Source organism: Paramisgurnus dabryanus, chromosome 19, assembly GCF_030506205.2.
Source record: "Paramisgurnus dabryanus chromosome 19, PD_genome_1.1, whole genome shotgun sequence".
NCBI lineage: Eukaryota > Metazoa > Chordata > Actinopteri > Cypriniformes > Cobitidae > Paramisgurnus > Paramisgurnus dabryanus.
In genome coordinates, this window is record NC_133355.1 from 17,911,681 (window position 1) to 17,934,863 (window position 23,183).

The 23,183-nt window shown below is 36.9% G+C and overlaps 1 protein-coding gene across 1 annotated transcript in view; it reads left to right on the top strand.

Moving 5' to 3' along the window:
- The first annotated feature begins 318 nt into the window (after positions 1 to 318).
- The window catches only part of adgrb2 (adhesion G protein-coupled receptor B2), a 363,394-nt gene continuing 340,529 nt past the window's right edge, over positions 319 to 23,183 (top strand). Inside the window, exon 1 of the mRNA XM_065292273.2 lies at positions 319 to 1,030. The gene's annotated coding sequence lies outside the window, so the exon portion shown is untranslated. The remainder of the gene's footprint in view (positions 1,031 to 23,183) is intronic.

Consider the following 23,183-nt stretch of genomic DNA (forward strand, 5'->3'; position numbering starts at 1 on the left):
TCGCCCCTGCTCACCCCTACTGTGAGTCTCTACAGTACAATGTTGGTTACTGTGAGTATCTACAGTACATTGCTGGTTACTGTGAATCTTTGCAGGATATTTTATTTACTGTGATTTTCTACAGCACATACCTTTTTACTGTGATTTTTACAGTTTAAAAACACTACTGTGATTTCACACTGAATGCACTGTAATCCACTGTGAACTTTATTACAGTTATTTGCTGTGCATGAACACAGTTAATTACTGTAGATTTCACAAGCATTTTTTACAGTGCAATGAATAGCAAAATATCGTCGCTTAGTCGCCAAACTCTCTCTGGTCTCTATTTGGAGCACGCGCTAGCTGGCTGACGTAGGTAAGCAGTGCGCGCGTCCTACTCCCCTGAGGAAGGAGAGCGTGAACGCGCATCTATCCTCCTCGCTGCAACAGTAAATGCGGGCATCCAGACGCCCGACTGAGTGCGGCGGTTCCTTCTCGATAGCTCGGATGCCAGTACATGGAAAGGGCGAAACAACCACGAACACAAACAAACCCAAGCCAAACCGATTCGGAGAGAAGGCAAATGCGTATTGTCACGGACCCTCAGTGATGCTACTGCAAGTTGAAGTCCTGGAAGTAAAACCGCAGCAGATTGGGAATAAACGGATTGGAGATCGGCATTGCTCATTGCAGAGCGCACTCACATCATTGGGAATACAGAGACGCAGCGTGGATTTACCGGAGTCCTCAGTTTGTGAACTGAAGTCAACCCATTTCCTGCAACGTATTTTCTTTTCGTAACATTCTTTTCTTTTCTATTTTTTTCCTGCTGTTGTGTTTCATTAGATTTGTTATCCCCTCTGTGTTTTAATGTTAAGTATCTACCCTTTTCATTTTATTTTCTCATCCTGGGTTCGTCTTTGCGAGGGTAGATTGTGGTGAACGATACTCGATCTCTCAAACTGAGTCGTGTCATGGATGGCAAATTTCATTTGCATCTACGGATCAAAGCGGGGAATATAGAATAACTACTGCTGACAGAGACAAGGTAGGTCGGTGGTTTTATTCCTATCAATATCCACACAATATACCTGTTAACAATCGCAATACGTGCCATCGCAGTCTGTACATTTCAATGCTTCGATTTACAATAGCTTTCTGACTACATTTACTTTACGATATAAGTTGCAATATGTAGTGTGTGAAAGTGTTATCTGCCACGGGGAGGAGACAGGTGAATCTGATTTGAAGTCTTCACAATCATGTGCACCGCGTATTTTATGGAGACGTTCCTGCTGCGTCTTTACGACAATGAACTTTGCGCAGACAAAATGTCAGAGACCACATTTATGACGAGCTTAAGCAGAACACAAAACCATCAAAATGTCCTGGAAAACGTGATCTTAAAAGCTGCGTCTTGACGCATGCCCTTACACATCTGAGAATTTCCGCAGGCTATTTCGTTGCCATGTTGTGTCCATATCGAGATCTACACATCACATTTAAAATCTATACTGTCTGTAATGTTATTTGAAGGTGATAAACTGTGATATGGCGCCCGCTGTAGTTGCCTTTCCCGCCGTAATTTGGGATTGAACCCCTTAAATCCCTTAAATCTGCAATAAGAAACAAACTGATAACCGTAACTGACGATAAGATTATGGAAATACGTTATAATTATGATTCATAGCTCGTCTTTGTGGTTATTATTCAAAGTTGGTTTTGTCCGATAAAAACAATCGTCCATCTGTTGAATGCGTCTTCTGTGCTGTTTCTCCTGTGATGATATATTCTGCGCTAATACTCTGTGAGGATGATCTACATTTGCAATCCTTTACCGAATACAGTTATTTCAAAGTAGACTTGGCGCGCTTTGCCAACGTCCATTTATTCTTGACGTAGGAGTCAACTGGATTGAGTAATCCTTTGCTTTTCAGTGCGTAATGGATTGAAAACGCACACGGATGGCAAGTGCATTAAGCTTGGCTAATTCATGAGAAATTAAACCAGTCTGCTGCAGGCTTGCGGGCGTAAGGTGATGTAAGCAAGTGATGCATTCGTGCCAAGTTGATCACTTTTTGTCTATTATTTATGTATAGCGTGCAATTCAGTCGAATTCACTGTAATGCACTGAACCTGTAGCTGTGTAACAACAGAAACTGATTTACTGTATGTCTCATGCACTATTAGATGAATGTGAATGGTGTGCAGTAGTGTGTCTTTTTATGCATCTGTCACTTCTAAAACACAGAAAGGATTACTGTCTGTGCACGATTTACACAACCATGTAAGCAAAATTGATGCCCCTGCACGTGATGGGGCGTAGAGAAGTGCATATGGACCATGAGCCAGGCAACAGCTTGGTCTTGCCTGGTTGAGTGGTCCCTGGCCATCCTATTGTTCAGAAAAATACCCTCCCAAGATCCTCCTCCAGTTCCGCTTTGGACCGTACGCCAGCCCCGGTAGTACATGTGTGTGAGGCACCCCGCTGACAATATGATATATCAGGTTCAGGCAGAAAGATAAGGTGTGATATTTTAATTTTTGCAAAACTGTCAGCTTGCATTCACTTGCTGGAAAACCCCGATGAGTAATACAGCCTGACAAATGCGCTTTAGCCCCTCGTCTTGGCTTTAGCAGGCTTTTGTGTCAGTCGTCCTCCAGCGCACCAGCCTTATCTTTTATCAGCGCTTTGCCCTTGTCTCCAAAAAAAAATGCATTCATTCAGGAAAGCCAAATCTAGTTTGAATTCCATTGTTCATTTTGCCGTGCACTGCCAGGAGTTTCCAGGCGCAGATGCTATGATCAACAGGGTTTCTCTGGCTCCTACCTATCTTCATGAGTCAATATTTGCGGTGGTCCATTTTGTGTGCTGGGATCTGGACCCAGGCGGATTAGGCCAGATGAAAATGACACTAATTGCTTGACTGTAACCAAATAATTGCTGTTTTATAAAGAAATAAGAGGGAATGGATAGTAAAGGATTTCCCTTGATAAAAGTGCAGTGGCCTTTGATAAAACCATTTGTAAATGTATGAAAACAAAGTGATATGTTGATCTAAGGGGCTTTTATCGACCAATGCAAGTGTCTATTCCTGTTGTCCCCTAGTCAACCATTTGGAGCTGTCATTTTACTTCTTGGTCGTCTGATGGCTCCAGGACTTGTAACAGCGCACTCTGGTTTCAGCACACTGCCCAGCAGCAATATTTGCTTTTATGTAATGTTTTTTTCCATTATGTTCAGCCAAGAGAGAAAGTTAAAACCTCACAGATTGTATTGATTCTTTGTCTCTAAGCCTCTGTGCCGTTGTACAGGAGAACCCCTGAGACTTTAAAGCGACACACAGTCTTGATGGCTTTTTTCCCCTTGCTGTATTTTTACGGTCAAACTCAATCTCTCATTTTGTGTTTGACTCCAAGCTCTGAATTTCACTTCCTGACCGGTTTATGGAATGCTATCATAGGGCTGCTTTGTCATTGGTATTTGTCATTTGGGATGCTCAGTCATTCATTCATTTTTTTGTTGGTTTGTTAGACCTTTTGTCTTTTACGGCTCAAGCAGTTGGAACATTTGACTGAAAATGCAAAAAAAAAAAAAAAAGATGTCTTTTATTAACAATCATAACTGACTTTGCGCTGTATTAAATGAGATGTTAAAGAAATAATACAGACAAAAAAAGAATTGGTGCAATCGTGCACCAATATAGTTTCAAATGAGACAGCTGTTGTTCAAAACAAATCAGCAGAATGAGCAAATCTGTAATTAAGACATAAACAGAATCACTGTGCCATTAAAATTCAAGCTGTATGAATATAGCAAGATGTATTTTTGTACTTTTGTAAGAGGTGTATTTTGTCATACAGTTGTTGATCCGGATACATTACAGTTGACATTAATGCCATTAATAAGGAAATAAACATTTAGATTCATCATGTGCTGAAGGCTTCGACTCGCATAGTGTGTTTAAGGGGTCATGTGACAGTAATTTATAGCATTGGACATGGATATTAATTGTTAGTGATGGGAAGTTCGGATCATTTTTCTGATTCGGATCTTTGAATCTCGTTCATCAAAATGAACGAATCTTTTTTTGAGTCATTTCGTTCTTTTCGTTCATTTAAAATATGATTACCTATAATTTCACAAATTACCCCAAAATAACCACTTATGCAAACAAATATGACATTTCTAACAAGTTATGAGAAATAAAAATCCTTATTTCATTATTTCTTGACACAAGCTCTGAAACATACAAGAGATAGAAATTATTAGCTTACTCCAAGTCAGTCCTCGTGTAACAAGTCATGGTAATGCAGCCAAAGCCAAAATATAAGAAACGGAACTCCATATTTATCACATTTGTACGCCTCCTCTCGTGTCTAACTTACAGATGTTAGTTATCAACTCGTCACTGTCTTACTGACTCTCTGTGTTCGGCCAGGCTGTGCCGTATGATATACAGCACAGGACCGGAAAGAGAAATTATTAGTTCATCATTCTCTCGAGTTCGGGACGAGTTCGAGTCTTTCGTTCTTCCTGTCAGCCTCATAGAGGCTATGCTGTATGTACCGGAAAGATAAATGATTAGTTCATTCAAGTCTCGAGATCGGGTTCGGCCGGGTCCGAGTCCTTATGTCACGTGACCGCTGGTATATCACATTAAATACAACATTAGATTCGTATTATTGATTGCGTCTGAATGTATCCTATATTGTTTTATATTTAGTAAATTAAATACAAAATATGTGCAAAAACATTATTTGAAAAATAAAAGTTCCATCTTATTGAAGAACGAAAGACTTGGACCCGACCGAACTCGAAAGGTGAACTAATCATTTCTCTTTCCGGTACTGGTAGTGTAGCCTCTATAGGACTGACAGGAAGAACAAAAGACTCGAAACTGTCCCGAACTCGAGACTCAAGAGAACGATGAACTAATCATTTCTGTTTCAGATTCAGAGCCCATATGTTGCGCAATGCGCATGCGTGGTCAACACAAAATAAACGAATTACTCTCTGAGACAACTCGGTAGTCCCGAGTCATATTAAAGATTCGTTCAAAATGAACGAATCGTTCATGAACGACACACCACTAGTAATTGTATTGTTTGTGTAAATACTGCAGCATGAAGTTCAGCCTCTGACAACAGCTTAGTAAATTGTGTTAATTGCCATTCATGCTCCTTAGCAATGCTATATACACTATAAATAGAGGATTACATGGATTCCTTTGATGTTAGGAGCTTGTCTTTAGCTAATATTTAGACTATCTGATTTGTTCACACTTGTTGACTTTGCATTGCTTAAGACTCTGCACTGTTTGTAAAGAGATTCTGGTTTAGCTTTCTTGCCATTTTCTAGTTAACAAGCAACTCTTTTTATTTTATAGCTTGCTTATTACATCCTCTCCAGAGGGGTATAAGGGTGATTCTCACGAAATCCAGATTTAGAAAGTGTCCAGTATCAGAATTTTTAAAAAGCCCTTGAAGCCAATATTTTTTGCACATATAAGATTAAGGTCTGAACTTACTATAACCATTATTTTTAGAGAATTTAAAAAATATTTCCTGTAGAATTATTTCAATATTTTTGAAAATCATTATCAAAAATCATCATTACCACAACATGATATTACATTAAATATATGCATTTACAAACTCATGTTTCGGTAATGAGAAATAAAAAGTTGTCTAGGTACTACGACAAACAAAATTTCAACTTTTATCTGGTGAGAAAAATAAGAACTGCTTACCTGGTAGCCATCTTGAGTGTCACAGTCAATTATGCCCCTTCCAACATTTTTTTTTTTTTTTTGAAAATGTTAGTTCCTTGATGGGGTAAACAATGATTGAAAATAGTTGCGGAGGATGAGAATATTGGTCTTGGACACATTTATATTCCTTATTATTGTCTTTACATTTACCAATGATCACTAAATATCACATGTTTCTTTACTGTAAATGTTTATAGTATAACATGCACTGAAGCTTTTTATTTTTTTGATTTTTTAATTATAAATATTTCCATGTCAAAGAACCCAAATCCAGTCATGGACATGTTGCGGTAATGAAAATTTTCCTCTTAAATGTGGAAAAAAAAAAAAATTGGTTTGTATGATGTCATTTGAAATCATGTGCAAAATAGTACATGAAGAGATGTTTGTAACTGTATGCTTCTGTTTTTGATAGCATTTACTTTTTTTATCAAAATGTTTCATGACACCTCATACTGTAGGTCTGATTTCGCCAGAATCACCCTTACATGTCTTTTTGAAATGTTTTAATAAGGACCTTTTGTACATTTACATTTATGCATTTGGCACATGCTTTTATCCAAACCACCTTACAGGGGTTTGGGGTTTGAACCCACAAGCTTTGCACAGCTAACGCGATGCTTTAACAAATGAGCTACATGCTATTTTCTAAATGAATGGTTCTCTTTATTCCACCGTACACATCCGGCTACTTCATCTTCTCCGAGTGGCTCTGAATAGCATCTTTCTGCTTCAGTATTTTTGGTTAGTCTCAGCAGTTCCCAAAACATTTATCTAGCTCCAGCGTTGGCATGTAGAGATTAGTGGCAGTTTATTAAAATCCATCAGGAGTGAATCCTGCGTACACGCATGAACATGCCCCTTGGAGTCAACCCAATTCAGTAAATGATGCTTTGATAAACTGTTTGTCCTGTAAAGCATTTTCACAGCAACCACTCTCAGTAATTAAATGTACGCAGAATGCTGCATAGCTCAGGCTACTGGCAGTAAATGTCTGGCATGTGTTGGTGCATGGAGTTCCCAGTAGAAATCTGATGCGGTCTGTCAAGTGTGAAAGTTCATTTGTATTGCCGAGGCAATATCATCATCATTATGCCCTTAAAAATGCAAAGGTCTTGTACTAAGTGAATAGCATTTAGCTCGCAATAACCATATTGGATCTTGGAGGCCCTGTGGCAATTACGCTAATGTGGTTACAGACTAGCAACACGAGCTAACTCAAACAATACTGTCTGTAAGTTTAGTGAATTAAATCAAATACTGGATTGTTGGTGGTGGTCTCGGCACACTCGTATCGTGTGCCTTTTTTGGATAAGATGGATCCCTCTGTGAAACCTCTTTTGGGAAGATCTATTATTGTATGTGGAAAGACTTCAGTGCTAATGATCCTTGCTGACTTTCAACATATATAGTTATGCTCACTGTCGCAATCCATAATGTACAAGACTCACATGAACAGGATAAGGACAATTGATCATTAAGAGCGCTGCATTAAAGTTTGATTATTACAAGACTACTGTAGAATATGAAGCAATATCATTATTAAATAAATTTTTGATGCCACTGCATGAGTTGGTCAAGATGAACATTAAAGGGCTATAATCCACATTTCTAAACTTCTTCATGCCTCCAATGAACTTTACAAGTACTTTAGGTGGCTACAATTTACTCAATTGCCTCCTTTCTAGTTTATTATCCTAGGTATTAATTTTGTTTTTGTGTAGCTTAATTGTGTAAGCATTGCCAACATGTTGACCTCATCATACATCTTCCAGCAGGAGCATATTTTGTTTTATCATCTCCAACACTTCTGGCTTCTGCTCAAACCTTGACATAGTCAATAAATTCAGACACACTGTTCAGACACCCCTACTACGTTTTAGACCAAATCAATGTCTTTTTTTCTTTTCACCTCTCTTTATTTCCTCCACGGCAACTGTGCCGATGATCGGATCATCTAGCTGGGAAATTGAGCCCGATACATCAAGGCAAGTATCAGGGTTTGAGCTTTGAAGAGGTGTAATCAGTCGATGACGGATCTATTTCTGCGGCACGGTCACTTAGGGCACTAGCTGCTGTGGCCAGGCATAGATTTGACTGTACATCAAGTCCAAAAGCATTAGATTGATTGATTGGGATGAGTAGATCCATCAAAGGTAATCTCACTTTTCTAACCATTTTCCCCATGTGAAATCTTTTCATTTTATTGCATTTAATTTAATGATATATTGAATTTGCCCTTTTAATTATAGAAGATGGAATGTATTGGCGAAAAGGGAGAGATTTCGGTTGTTTGCTTTGCATAGATCAACTTCCTCGGAGATTATAAAATATCAATTCGGTAAAGGTTGCACGCAGTGCTGATGTAGAGATGGATTTTATGTTGCAACATCACTGGTAACAGCACGCTGGAGACTCTATGATTATATGGCACGTTTTATTAATATATGTGATGTAATGGGGAAAAATTCTTCGCTCTCCCCTGTGGCACATGTATTAATTGCACGTCCAAAACAGTTTATTAATCTGTCTGTTTAAAAACGAGACCACTAAAGCTTAGCAATTCCGTTGTTTCCGAATAAATGGTGTGTATGCAGGTACAGCATTAATCCTTAATCAGGGGGCCCACATAGAGGCCTCAACAAACTTACATTGAGGCTTCGAAATGTAAAATTATAGCTAATAACACATTGTGTACATGCAATGCCGTACAGCATCACTTTAAAGCCTTAGATAAAAGCATCTGCCAACTCTATTAATGCTACCCAGTCTCACAAAGTTTCGTGATATAGTCACGTATTTTTTTGATTCTTTTTTCGTGCTATTATCACGAAATTTCATGTTTTTTCGTGATCGTATAACGAATTCCTGTTTTCGTGTGATTATCACGTATTGGTTACTCAACTGCTTTTTCCTATTTTTAAACCATTGTCGCTTCGGTTTAGGGTTAGATTTGGTGCTTGCATTAGAATGTCACTTTATATATTGGTTTATACTATTTTTTCTGATTTATTTTTTTATATGTCGCCTGGCGTTAGGGTTAGAGTTGGGTTTGGTTAGGGATGTCATTTTATTTAAATCTAACCCTAAACCGAAGCGATAATGGTAAGAAAATAGGACAAAACAGTTGAGTAACCAATACGTAAAAAAAAATCACACGAAAACAGGAATTCGTTATACGATCATGAAAAAACACGAAATTTCGTGATAATAGCACGAAAAAAGAATCAAAAAAATACGTGACTATATAACGAAATTTCGTGAGACTGGGCTGATTAATGCAACCTCTGCCTTTTTTATTTTTATGTATTATTATGTTAAGACCTGAGCTTTGGTTTGGCTTGAATTTTAGATTTATTTCAGCTATTTGGGGTTAGGAAGAACCTCTAAATATATTTTCTTTGAACATGAAGCAATGTAATTGTCCACGGTTGTGTACAACAGGTTCCACTTACACATGGTGCAAACAACAAAAAATGTGACGTCCACTTATGTGGACACACCACTAGGTCTTAGGAGGTTAATGAAAAAAAACCTCAAAGCCAATTTTCGATTAGGCCTGCTTTGTGTGATGGAAGTCAGGTTGTTGTGCGTTCTGTTTTAAATTCTGTGCATAAAAACAAAAAATAATTGTGCGGGTGAATTCGAATCGTGAGTTTAATTTAATCTGCCCCTCGAGTTAGCTTCATTAAATCGGTTTCGACCTCTGCCCGGGCTGTGTTTTTCCTGAGGGTTTTCAGAACAGAATTGTATTTTCTCTTGCTATATTGTGACACATTTGCTTGCTTATTAGGATTTGAAAACTCTTCTTATTAATTTACAGGCACACGCACGCTTGAAAAACACTGCTCGAAGCTTAGTTCATCTGTCAGACCTCTCCTTTCTTGCCATTATTATACATTAGCTGATTAATAGGGTAGTAGACTGTTATATACTAGAGTATATCTAATATCTACAGTAATGTACTGTATGAAATAGAGGTGGTAGTCAGCAGGTGATTGGATAATATGGTGGTACAATATTGCAGGGCTATTCAGTTCTGGTCCCGGAGGGCCGGTGTTCCACAGAGTTTAACTCCAAACCTAAATCAACGCACCTGAAGAAGCTAAAGGAAGTCCACACAGGATTATTTGAAAATTACAGGCAGGTTTGTTTGATTAAGGTTTAACCTAAACTCTGTGGGACACCGGCCCTACAGGATTGGAATTGAATAGCCCTGCAATATTGTAACACTATCTGTGCCAAAATATGACAAAACTATGGCACTGGTATAATATATTTGAAGGTTGGTTAGTGCGAGATGTTTTCATTGACACATATATTTTAGTCTGGGACTAGGCTTAAGCCATGCTGGGGAAGCTGCCGCTTATAGCGTAGTGTAGTCATTTAAGATTTTGGTTATATTCTTATGTTGATCTTTGGCAAGTAAATATATAAATAATAATTGTCTTGCAACTAAATTAATTAACCTTAAAAGGTCTTTAGACACCTGAAGGTTGCCACATCATCCTTTTACTGTCTGTTCAACTCAGTTCAGGATTTACACTATTATGACATGAAGTTGTCAACAAGCTATAGTGATAAAATATCTAGGTTACAGTGCCATGAGGCTCTTATTTAAAACAAAATGAATGCAAAGTGTTGAAAGGTGAAAGTGGGGATTTTCTGGCCTGGAATTAAAAGTGACATGTCCTCATCATGCCATTTCAGCTTGTGCAGCATTTGGTCGAAATGATCCACTGGCTTAGAAGTTGCAAGCATCATATTGTGGTATTTTAAAATGAATTTCTGAAGCTATTGTGAGTAGCATAGTATCATTTGACTTATATTAATTTCTGCAGCATATATTATGTATACGGTGCTGCTCATGCAATTGTGATGGTAGTGAAATTAATCGTGTGTTGCATTTGCATTCTGATAAATGAGAGCTAGTTATAAAAAAACACAATGGAAATCATATAAAGAGTTTGGTTCCAAAATGTGATAAATGCCATTAAAAAAAGTTACCACCAAAATCAGTACTGTATCAGATCAGTATTAAATGGACACTCAACTTTTTTTTGAAAATATGCTTATTTTCCAGATCCCCTAGAGTTAAACTATGGAATGAATTTCCCGCCTAATGTATTGAGGTCATGGATTAAAAAATAATATGCATGAATAAAATAATAATAAGCGCAAATCAGAACTTTAAACAGATTTAAGGTTATATTGCACAAAACTGAAAAACGAATGCAAAGTTATCCAAATTGCATACAAAATGACGTTTTATTTGTTTATATTTTTTATTTTTTTCTTCTCTCTAATATATTCTGCTCATATTTATTTGTTTTGTATGCTTGTGCTGTTTTTCCCTTGCTCTTATTTCCACACTCTGCGCTTGCATTTCCAAAAGTTGCAGTTAGAGTTTCATGCAAATCAGGGCAGACTTTAAGTGTCCCCATTGGTCCGCTAGTTTTAGATTGACAGCTCCTCCTCTAGCCAATCAGTCGAAGAGACGGTGTTGACGTCACTTCGGTGCGACTCACAGCAGGCGATCGTGATTCGTGCAGGTGAAGATGGATAATCGTCAGATGGGCTTTGATAATTTCAGATAACTTTTTGTATATTCACAGGTAGTGAAGTATGCATGTACAGTTTCTTTAAATATAATTATTGGCATTTATAGAGTCCGTTTTGAGCTTATTTAAACTTAGCGGTTAGCGTATTTACCTCAAAGTTTACTTCAGTAATATTACCTTTATTTAAGTAGTACAGTTTGCATATCAATCCTGCTTCTTTATATGTTTATTTATGAGTTTATGCTGTTATGTGAAGTCATGAGAGATATATTTATTGTAATACGAGACATTAAATGCCGTTATATGAATACTTTTGCTTTTAATGTGCTCATTATACACTCACAGTGGCATTTTTGTGCTGGATTTAAATGCATGTTTATATATTTGTTTTTACATTTATATTGCAAACTTTTTGGCACAATATAACGTGGTCTTATTGCAACAGGTCCTATAAAACTGTACACTGTACACGTGCCTTCCCGTGTACAGTTTGAAACACATGTAGCCTTTCTACAACCCTGCCTGTCGCCTTAATGATCTTAATATATGTGGAGATAAATAAACCTTTGCACTAAATCTGGCTACTTTGATCCATTTCTGTGTTCTGGCTCTGACCAAGAGACATGCTGGAGATTTTAAACATCTTTAAACCAATCTCCTTATGTCCAATATTTATATATGTCTAATATTTAAAGTATATTATGTGTATCTATGTATTCACACACGTCATATGCAAGAAAGTAATGCAGTGTTTTTAAACTTATTTGCATTGTATGCTTTCAGAATATGAATATTGGCTCAATAAAGGACTATTAATGGAAATTCACAATTCAGAGATTGTTGGCAGATATATTTAGTTTCATTTTGTGCAGCTTGCTGGATACTTTGGAGCTTAAAGCACCAGTTTATAATTTATGTAAATTTAGCATACAGTTATTTTAACTTGTGTCATTTAACTCGGTTATGCAGTTCATCTATAGCTAGCACAGATAATAAACAAAGCTTTTTCTGTATTGTTGAGTTGTAATATTTATTATTTATTTGTATTAATACAAATAATGTAATGCCCGAGTAAACACAATGGGTCTGAAAATAAAACAAAAGCAATTGGTTTGAAAATGCTTTATTTCTTATCAATATTGGGAAATCCCCTACAGTAAACACAAAGCTTTCTTTTATAACATGTTATAACTACTGTGCATTTATTCAAAATAAAAACCTGAAGCACCACACTGATATTCAGGCCGTTTGCTATTATTATTTTTTTTGTCAAGATCGTTCAGATGTACAACTTGGCTGAAGTCTACCAATGGTAATTTCATATTTGTCCTAAAAAGCAGACAGCCATCTATGAAAGGTCTGAATGCCTATGATATCGTAATATTTTTAGTTTTATACTGTATACGTTTGCACATAACTTAACTATTATCACTTTATCATTATAGTGTACTGAGCATAGAATGTGTAAAGCCAATGTATGTAATTCATTTTAGCCTTAAACTGCAAAGACTCACTCCACCGCCTAAACCTAAACTAGCTAAAAGTATTCGTGTTAACGGACTTTCATTTACTTGGATGACACATTATCTTAAAGAACTGACAAAGAGTACTCACAACAGACATAAGTGTATTTCTGTCAAACACTAACAATATTTTGTTTAATGATATTTAATTGTCTAATATTTGCCAGCTGACGGTTATCCATCCTCTCCTGCACGACTATGCAGCCGGGAGTCGCACTGGAGTGACGTCAACTTCCTCTTCAACTGATTGGCTAAAGGAGCTGTCAATCTGCAACTAGCGGACCAATGGTGACGCTTAAGTCCGCCCTGATTTGCATGAAACTCTAACGGCAACTTTTGGAAAAGCAAGCGCAGAGTGTGAAAATAACAGCGAGAGAAAAAACAGCACAAGCATACAAAACAAATAAATATGAGCAGAAAATATTAGAGAGAAGAAATAAAGGAGTAATATAAACAAAGAAAATGCCATTTTGTATGCAATTTGGATAACTTTGCATTCGTTTTTCAGTTTTGTGCATTTTAATTTTAATTCTGTTTAAAGATCAAATTTGCGCGTATTATTTTTTCATTCACGCATATTATTTTTTGATCCGTGACCTCAATACATTAGGCGGGAAATTTATTCCATATTAAACATTTGATTTTTACCTTTTTGGAATCCATTCAGCTGATCTCTGGGTCTGGCGGTACCACTTTTAGCATAGTTTAGCATAATCAATTGAATCTGAATAGACCATTAGCATCGCACAAAAAAATAACCAAAGAGTTTGGAAATTTTTCCTATTTAAAACTTGACTCTTCTGTAGGTACATCGTGTTCTAAGACCGATGGAAAATTAAAAGTTGCGATTTTCTAGGCCTAAATGGCTAGGAACTATACTTTCATTCTGGTGTAATAATTAAGGATTTTGCTGCCGTAACATGGCTGCAGGAAGCGCAATGATATTATGCAGCAGCTGAAAATAGTCCTCTTAGTAACTTTTAATGGCAGTGGACTTTTTTCGAGCAGTGCGTAATATCACTACGCCTGCTGCAGCCATGTTACAGCAGCAAAGTCCTTGATTCTGGTGAATTTGATTTGAATTTTTTATGTTATTATAACTAGAGGCCGACCGATATGCGTTTTTTTTGGGCCGATTCCGATACAGATATTAGGGAGTAAAAAAAGACCGATAACGATATATCGGCCGATATTCTTTATGTGTATATTATAGTTTAGTACACATATACTACAGTATAATATACTACAGTACTGTACATAGAATACACTATATACTTTAACATAATATACTGTATATGAATAAATACAATGCAATGCAATGACCACTCAAAAATGTGGTGATCACTCACAAATGTGGTGATCCAACACTTATATTGATGTGACAAAGATATGTACTATAGGCAAGAAGTTAACAATAAACTTTATTATCAAAAATTAGTCGGATATCAGTGCACTAAACGGTAAACTTGACTTATTATAAATAACTTTAAAACACAAAGAGAACAAAATACATAAAACTTTTGCAGTTTTGACAAGAATAACGTTATAAAGAGAAACTTATGAAGTCATTGATTATTAGCTTTACAGTAAGTTGTGTACTTCACAAATTTGTTAGCCACTCACCGTTACGAAGACAATGCTTGACGGAGCACATAGTAATGTACGCTATGTTTAATGTTGTGCACAACGTTTTTATAACACAAACCCAGGGTTCCGTGCAAACTTTAGACTTTTATAAAACTAAAGCGTCTTCGCACCGCCTCTTTTATTTAGCAAGGGTGTAGAGTTGCGCGAGCTTATTAAATCAATTGCTCTGAAATGAGCATGTTAACTAACAACAAGTACTTACATCTTTCAAATGCATTTAATGTGTTCTGTAACAAACGTTCATATCGGCGCATATCTGCGGCTTATACGCCGATACAGATATATCTGCGACATGCTCATATCGGCCGATAAAATCGGCAAAACGATAAATCGGTCGGGCTCTAATTATAACCTAAAGATGCTATGTAAACGGTTGTAACAGAAATAGTGGTTTTCGTCTTGTCACTTTCTTGGTATAGAATTTTTTTTTTTTTACCAAAATTAGTCAAAATGGATTTATTGCGTTTTGGAACCAAACTCAATATATACTTTCAACATCTTAGAATTGTGAAACAGTCAAATGTAGTTCCTTCCTAGAAACATCTACTAAAAACTCTAATATAAACATTTTCATGCTTTGTGTTGCAGTCAAAAGCCTGGCACGGTAAGCCCTGTTTTCATCTAGCTATATCCCGACTGCATAATGGCTTTTGGAGGCTCCTGCCTCAAAGGTTTCTCAGGGGAGGTGGATGTTCAATGAACAACGAGTCAGATAAGACTATGTGTTTTCTTTTCTGTTCCTTTCCAAAGTTCAAGTGTGACGTTTGTGGATTAAATCACGTCGCTTTAGTGAAACGACGGTCCATGCACTGTGATCCCAAAGGAAACATTTGATTTATAAGCTTCCTTGCTTTTGTCTTTAACAATACTCCATTTCTTACTCTCACTTTATTCCTCAGCCAGCATCTTGCTCTTCAGATGAATGTAAGATGTAAGAAATCAGCCGTCTTTTATAGCTCAAATGGCTTTATGTCATACTGAGAGTCTGGACATCTGCACATATAAGATCTTGTAACTTCTGACCATCTTCAACACCCACTGATTCTTTACTAAGAGCTTTGATTTGTTTACTAAAGGATTTAACTACACAAAGTGTTAAGTAAAAATGGTCTATATACATATCTAGTATATAATATTTAAATATACATGTATTCTGATATGCTGCTTTACTGTACACTCTCAGAATAAAAGGTACAATAGTGGTCAATGGCACTGTAAAAAGGTCCTAATATGAACCATTAAGGTAAGTTACAGATTTACAGATTACAGATAAGTACCTTTGAGATACCAATATGCACCTTATAGGTACAAAAGTGTATGTTTTGAAAAGGTACCACCCCAGTGACTTTAAAAATTAGTAGACAATGTATCTTAATACAGTATTTCCATAGTTTAAGAAAAGTATTGGTGTCAAGATGTCAGCTTTTAACATTGTCAGTTCATTTTCATGTGTCTGTGGCATACATTATTATAAGGAGTGAAATTACTTTACACATAAAAAGCGCCCGCTTCTTCAGAGCTTCTGCCTATTCTTAAGCTCATCTGCGGCTTGACTAATTATAGCCTCTAGCATTAGGCCAAATAAACAAAGAAATTTCCCAAAGCTGTTACGCATGACAGCCATTGTCCTCTCCTGTCTGCTGTGGCTGATTGATGGACTTCTTGGCAAATTTACATGACTAGAATTTTAAGAATGTGTAAATAAAGATAACATTTATTGCTCCCAGAAAAAAGAGAAGAGTCCTTTGTGCTAGATGTATTTGAGGCACTATGTCGAAATTGCTGTAATACATATTCCCTATCGGAGTCTGGCTCCCCTGTGATCAAGCAGCAAATGTATGTGATGCAATAGATTCTTGGCAGCCCAAAAATGGTTTAGCCCTGATAGGGACAAGACACATTGGTTTATTAATATGGTGTCTGGGATTGGTCAGGCTTTATTGAATTGAAGACATCAAGTTTTGCTATTTGTGCTATGTCATTGACTGACTGCAGCCCAGAAAGGTCTCAAAAGCAAAGAAATATCATAAAGCATGATTTGACAAGTCTTTTTACATCAATGGACCTCTTTAAGTTTAAATCCATACAACAAGCAGTTTTAAAGAAGTTTACTGGAGTTCAAGTTTGGGCTGCACAATTAATCGGAAAACGAATCGGGATTACAATTGCGGGTGAAACAATTACATACGGTAATCTCAAAAGAGAGGTTGTAGTGCCCGCTGGGGTTTAAAACTAGTAAGAAACATTTTCTTGTTCTCTGTCACACTAGTATTTAGACCGAATAATGGATAAATGGAAAGATTTGCTGATCATATTTAATCAGTCTGAGCCAATAACTAGAATATTTCATGATGAGTAAATGTAGCATAAAATGCAGTTTGTGGCGCACCAGTAGTTGCCTTATGCAGTGTCAACTGCAAAATACCAACATTTAACTTCGGACTGATTTGGGTGCCTGAATGTGGAGACGCCCATATTGCTACACTGTAGATCAAACACATGGTAGCGGTAATGTTCAGGTCAAGTGCTCTGTGAATCTGTGGCTCATTACACACTGTGACTCACAACATATCTTAAAAGTGTCATTACTGTATCTGAATCGGCCCTTATGTGAGTGTACAAGTGTGTTGTAACGTGACACTGTCTGTGAAATACAGTCTCAATCTAATTATGAGATTAGGAATATCAAATTCTCAATAATTGATTTCACATTGATTTCAATCAGTGACATGGCCTTACTCAGTCAATATCAATGATATCCAGGTTATATTTTTCCAAAATAGTCTTTACATTATGTAGGATGATTTGAAAAACCATAAATAATAAAAATAATGACTTTATCTGTGCTTTCGCATACTGGGTCACAATATAAAAGGGTGGGATGTGTTTTGTTGTATAACCTGCAGTTCTTTGTCCGCCCTTGGGCAAAACAACAGTACACTTTGTACGAGCTCAAGCAAATTGCCTTCGGACCCGTGCCATAAATGATCAGGCTCTTAATTGGGGATTGTTTCATGTTCTGAGAATCTCAACTTTAATTCTGTTTCTGATGCTGCTGCAGGAAACGTACATTGCTGGAAGAGCTTGCCCTTGGCTGTCGTCTCAATGATCAAGTCTTATTGTGGTGCAAAAAAGCTCTCCCAGTTGATTTTATGCAATTCTGCACTGCCGCCTGTCAGGCTTGCCTTGCTGTCCGCTTTTATTGCATTAGCTTTGATTTAACAGGATTTGCAGACAACTTATTTCATGTCTGGATTTATGTCTAGACTCCAAATAAATAAATAAATAAGACACCTCATGCTGTCCAGTAATTTTCATTATAATGCTTTTATAAGCAGAGGAAACGTCAGCTATGCAGAGTCTTGGGCTTTTAGTCTTCATTTGCATATGAAAGTATTTCAAATTCTAGTGCCATAGGATAAAAACCTGTATTTACCTAGGCATAGATGAATAATAAGAGCTCCGTACATGGTAATGACATATCGTGAGCCTCAAACACATTACTTTCCTCATGTATGCAAAAGACTGCTGGAAAACAGGCCAATCTCAACATAACTGTGACGTCAGGTCAAAATGTATTCCCCCAATAAGTAACACATTAAATTAATAAATGCTAACAACAAAGTTGAGACTTCTGCTATATGCTAGTTAATGCTATATGCTAGCGTTTAGGCTGAAGTTCTACTATTGACTTTACAGTTACGTTTTGCAGGTCCATACGAAAAAAAACCCACGTCCATAACAATCTCCAAACAAATAGTTGTTCCTGATCCAGGCTCAAACATATATGGCCCCATCTTGCACCCAGCGCAATTGACTTTGTCAGTGACGCATGTATCATTCATATTTTGCACCGGGGCACAGCGGGTTTTTCCCTCCACAGACGCACGTCGGCAAACTAGGGAATGAACTTGCGCTCCCTGGGCAGTTCAGCGCAAAAAAGGAGGCGTGTTCCGGCGCAAACCATCCCTGATGCTATTTTGCAGTTTCAAAAAACAATTGCGCCACTGACCAAAAAAAAAACTAGTCTAAAGTCAGTGGCGCGTTGCTCGTGGTTCATTATGCTATTTTAAGGGCGCATGCTTGACCATAATGTATAGCGCGCACATCGCGCACACACTTTTCTTATCTAATCTACACAGATGCAACAGTTATTTTTGCAAATCATAAATTGTTACAATAAAAAATATTAACACATGAGATAAGGGGAATCATATTGGTGAGCATTGTGGTGATAGTTTTTATTTATTGTGTGGCTGCGTTAAAAAATTCTCATGCAAATAACGATTAAAATATTTTCATAAGTTTGTTTTGTGGCTGTATTACGTTTATTTTATGTAAATAATAATTAAAATGTTAATGTATATGAACTTGATTTGTAAGTGTTCTTTGGGGTTGGACCTTGCATGCGTTTCTTGGGTCCGATTTCAAAGCCCCCAAACCCTTTCAGCGGTGAGAGTGGACGCAGATCTGTGTAGAGGCAGATCCACCTCCCGTTACACGGCATGCCCGATTTATGCTGGCAAGCTTGGGATTCCCCCGTCTCCTGACATTGGCGCAACGATGGGGATGCCAGCTGATGAGACAATTGTGGCTATTTCCTCTTACGCCTGTTTAACCTACGCTGATTTGGGCGGGTTTCTCCTATCCCCATACAAAACAACTTCTCTGTATTTGACTGCTCTTACAAGAATGTCAGTCTCATCGGCTGTGAACCGCTCCTGGCGTGCGCCTGGTAAATCCGTCATAATAATAGCAACCCGCCATGGAACTTGCGCACTTGTGTTTAAAGGGAATGTTGGATAGCGTTCTGACCCCAACCCCTTATTTATTTGCGCCTGGAGCAAGAGTTATTTCTCTTGCCGGGAAAATAGCAACAGCGCCCAAGATCCGCCCACAAAGTCACTTGCGCATTGCGCTTCGCACTTGCGTTTCAGATCGTTAAAATAGGGCCCAAAAGGTCTGTGTACTAATGTAGCTTACTTACTGACATGAGCCTTAGAGCAGAGCAGAGCTCAACATTATTATTCATGACCCTTCCAAATAGGGCAAACATAGACCATTTAATTCAAAGGACAAATCCTAGGGTTGCAAATTGACATGTAAAGACGTTTCTGTATAATTTTTGCACTTAATAAAGTTACATACCTTCTGTGTAGATATCAAAGAACCATTTTTACATATTATTTCAATGCACTCTTTGGCACCTTTAACTACCACAATCTGCAGTTTTGCCACTTTGGCCACCTTAAACCAATTTGAGGCATCATAAATTATTTTGATTCAAGGACAAAATCACAGTCATGGATCACTCAGTACTGTACATGGTTGCAGACAACCGTTTAATTGTTTTGCAACAGATCTTCATCTATCCTTTTGTCCTGACAGTCAATTTTGGGGTTCCTGCAGTGTGACTGCTGGCAGTAAATAAGAACACAAGGCGCTGCCGGACGTGCAAGTGAGCAAGAGATATTCTGTCACAAATGTTTGTATTAGTCCATGTGCAATATTAAGTCCCAAAAGCAGGTTTCTGAGAAAAATGAGCGGTCCACGCATTTCTGTTTGCTCCTAGACTCTAGACACTGACTGTTTATCCAGGCCAAACATTGCTTCACTTGAGTTTGGGTAATATGACTTCAGTTTTGCGTGTAAATGAGGATGTTAAAATGTCCACCAGTCAAAGGTTTATAGGTCACTTACTTGTTCTTTATTTTTTCCACGTTTTAGACTAATAGTAAACTCGCGTTGGGTCATAAAGCGGCAAATCCATCCCAATCCATTAAAATATCCCAGCATTTTTAGAGGGCAGTCTTCCATTTTCTTACTGGACGAATATCAGCCGTAAACAACAAAAGACTTGCACAGCTTTATGCACTGCAGAGTTCTGCTGCTGTATCCCACGTTGCACTGCTTCTAGCCTCTATAACTGCTGTCTTGGTTATACTTAAGTATTTTGGCTCAGGCTTTTGGGCTGTGACTTAGATACCTCCTAATGGCACCAAGAACTGCACAAATAGGATGCTGACCACTTTAGAGCCCATTAGAAGGACAACAAGGGGCATGTTTGGCCACAACCCCTCAGGTCTATTGTGTATTATTTTCTCCATTATGATTTCTGCACTGTTGGACACGAGAGTCCATCTAGATTAAGGAAGAGCTGGTGTATTGAAGTAATGGGCAGGTTACTGTATCAACATAGTAGTAGTGGTCAAAAAATCATTCATTGCACCATCACATTAAATTGCTTTTTAATATGAAAGTCATTAAATTACTTTGTTTTATATACCATAATGTAGAGTCAGATTCTATGAGCTCCTGTACCACGCAAGGCTAAAGCCATCTGATGGCTTTCATCACTTGGAGGTATTGTGTGTTGACATTCAAACAAACTTTTTGACATGTGCCACCATTTAGCCAAATGAACCCTATCCAAGAAACAGGATAATCCTCTATACTACAAAGAAAGATGGCACAAAGTGCTGTGTGAATTAGACCCCAGCCCACAACATCAATTTTCAAGTAATATCTAACAAAATCTCATTAAAACATTATACATTCTGCTGTTGAAATTAGTTCAGGATGACACCTTTGCGATATGTCAGGATGGATATCTGTCTTGCTCAGCTGTGCAGAAAATGTTATTTAAAGCTGGGAATTGGAGTCACACAAAGCACAGCTAAATCCAGAGGAGAGAGAGTATTGTGTTGAACTATTTGTATTTATAAAAAAAAATCATTAAAAAAATTCACTAATTTTATTAACTTGTGGAGGACAATTTTCTTCTAAAAATATATAAACATACAAATATATCAAATGAAAGAACAGACCCTATGCTTTCAAACAAACAAACGGGAAAAAAAAAACGTATCATCCTATTTATATTTTATGGGTATTTTTCATTAAAATTTGATTAAATTTTTTATTTATTTCATTTTAATTAAAATTTAATAATGTAAGTTAGAAATCAGATTCAGAACTATTATCAAAACATACACAGAGTTTAAAATTAGAAACGTTTGGCTTAGTTTTTTTTATAAATCTTGTGGAAAACTGCAGTATTGCAGATTAACATAAAATTTCATCTGGAACCTTTTTTTTATGCAAATGCTTTCTCTTAATTGACGAGATAACTTGTCAATGGCAGTGAAAGAGTAAAGAGTAACAAGACTTAAAAACAATCTTCCTCGGGCTGACTGGCAGATCTATAGCGTTTACACACATACACAGAATTACAGTTTTAAAAATATCTGTTTTGACAATAATTTATGCAGATCTATGGATGCAGCTTTCCGTTTGAATCTTTTACAGTGCATGCATTATATTCTGTCTTTTACGGCGAGTGCTTTTTTTGTTTGGGTTTCCAATAATGTTAATTTGGAAACTCGAATAAAGTCTGAGATGCGTTGTGTTGGTCTGTTAGTGTCAGATGTGAAGTGTCTCAGCAGATTAAACCCTTAGGCTACTGTGCGTTTATATGATTTAATGTTTGCATGTTCTTGTTCAAGAATAACAGTGTCTGTATCATTTCTAATGTAAAGAATTGGACAAATATTAAAGATTGAACTGGATTTAAACGTTGTTTGGCTAAAAATAAGCGTTTCTCCATCAATTTTCGAGTAATAAAGTGAAGATGACATTCGCGAGACGAGTCCACTGGCGCCCCCTGCAGGCATTTGTTATAATACATAATGCTTTTTATTACATATTAATGTAATGTGTTTTAATGTTGTTTAATTTAACTTGGTTTTGATACTTTATTTGAACGAATTAATATTGCATTGTCATTATTATGTAAGTTTAAAGGTTGCTCAAATGGGTCTGTTTTTATTCCCAAAAAACATCAAATTACTTCATTATCAATTAGCTAAATAATGAAGAGTCCTAGATTAGTTAAAACATAAAAAAATATTATGATTTCAGTTTCCCATTCATAAATTTTATCATTGAGGATTTTTTAAAAATTGTAAAAATCTCGTGTCTCGTCTCGTCTCGTCTCGTCTCGTCTCGTCTCGTGGATTAAGTGTCTCGTCACACCCCTAATTGATATTGTTTTTGACTTTTTGTGTGCCAAATCTATTAGTTTAACCAGTGATTTTAAGGTATGTGGGAATTTTTGTGGCAATTCTTTTTCTTAAAATTAACTTCAGCTTCAAACAAGTATAGTTCGGTGATGTTTTGTCAGACTCCAACAATCATGGCATTGTTTTGAGTAGGGATGCACCGATAGGATTTTTTTGGGCCGATACCGATACCGATTTAAACAGACAACTTCTGGCCGATACCAATGGCGATACCGATATTAAACACTTGTATACAATACTATACAGTTGGTCTATTAGCTTGTTTATTTCTGCATCAAATTATTTTTACCTGAACACGGATTGGATCTAATTAACATTCAACTGACCAACATAATAAGAGAGGCACAAATTAAGCTAAAACAAATATAATAAGACAACATGACAACCTTAAAAGGTGGTTTTTGCTATTCAGCATTTATTTTATTAACGACATTAACTTATTTTTTTACATATAATGGATTTCTTTATGCAGTTAATTAATAAACAATCGGTATCGGCTTTTCTCGTGCTATTGCCGATATGCCGATGGTTTCAAATTCATCAAAAATCGGCCGATAAATATCGGCGGCCGATACATCGGTGCATCACTAGTTTTGAGGCAAAATATATATAACT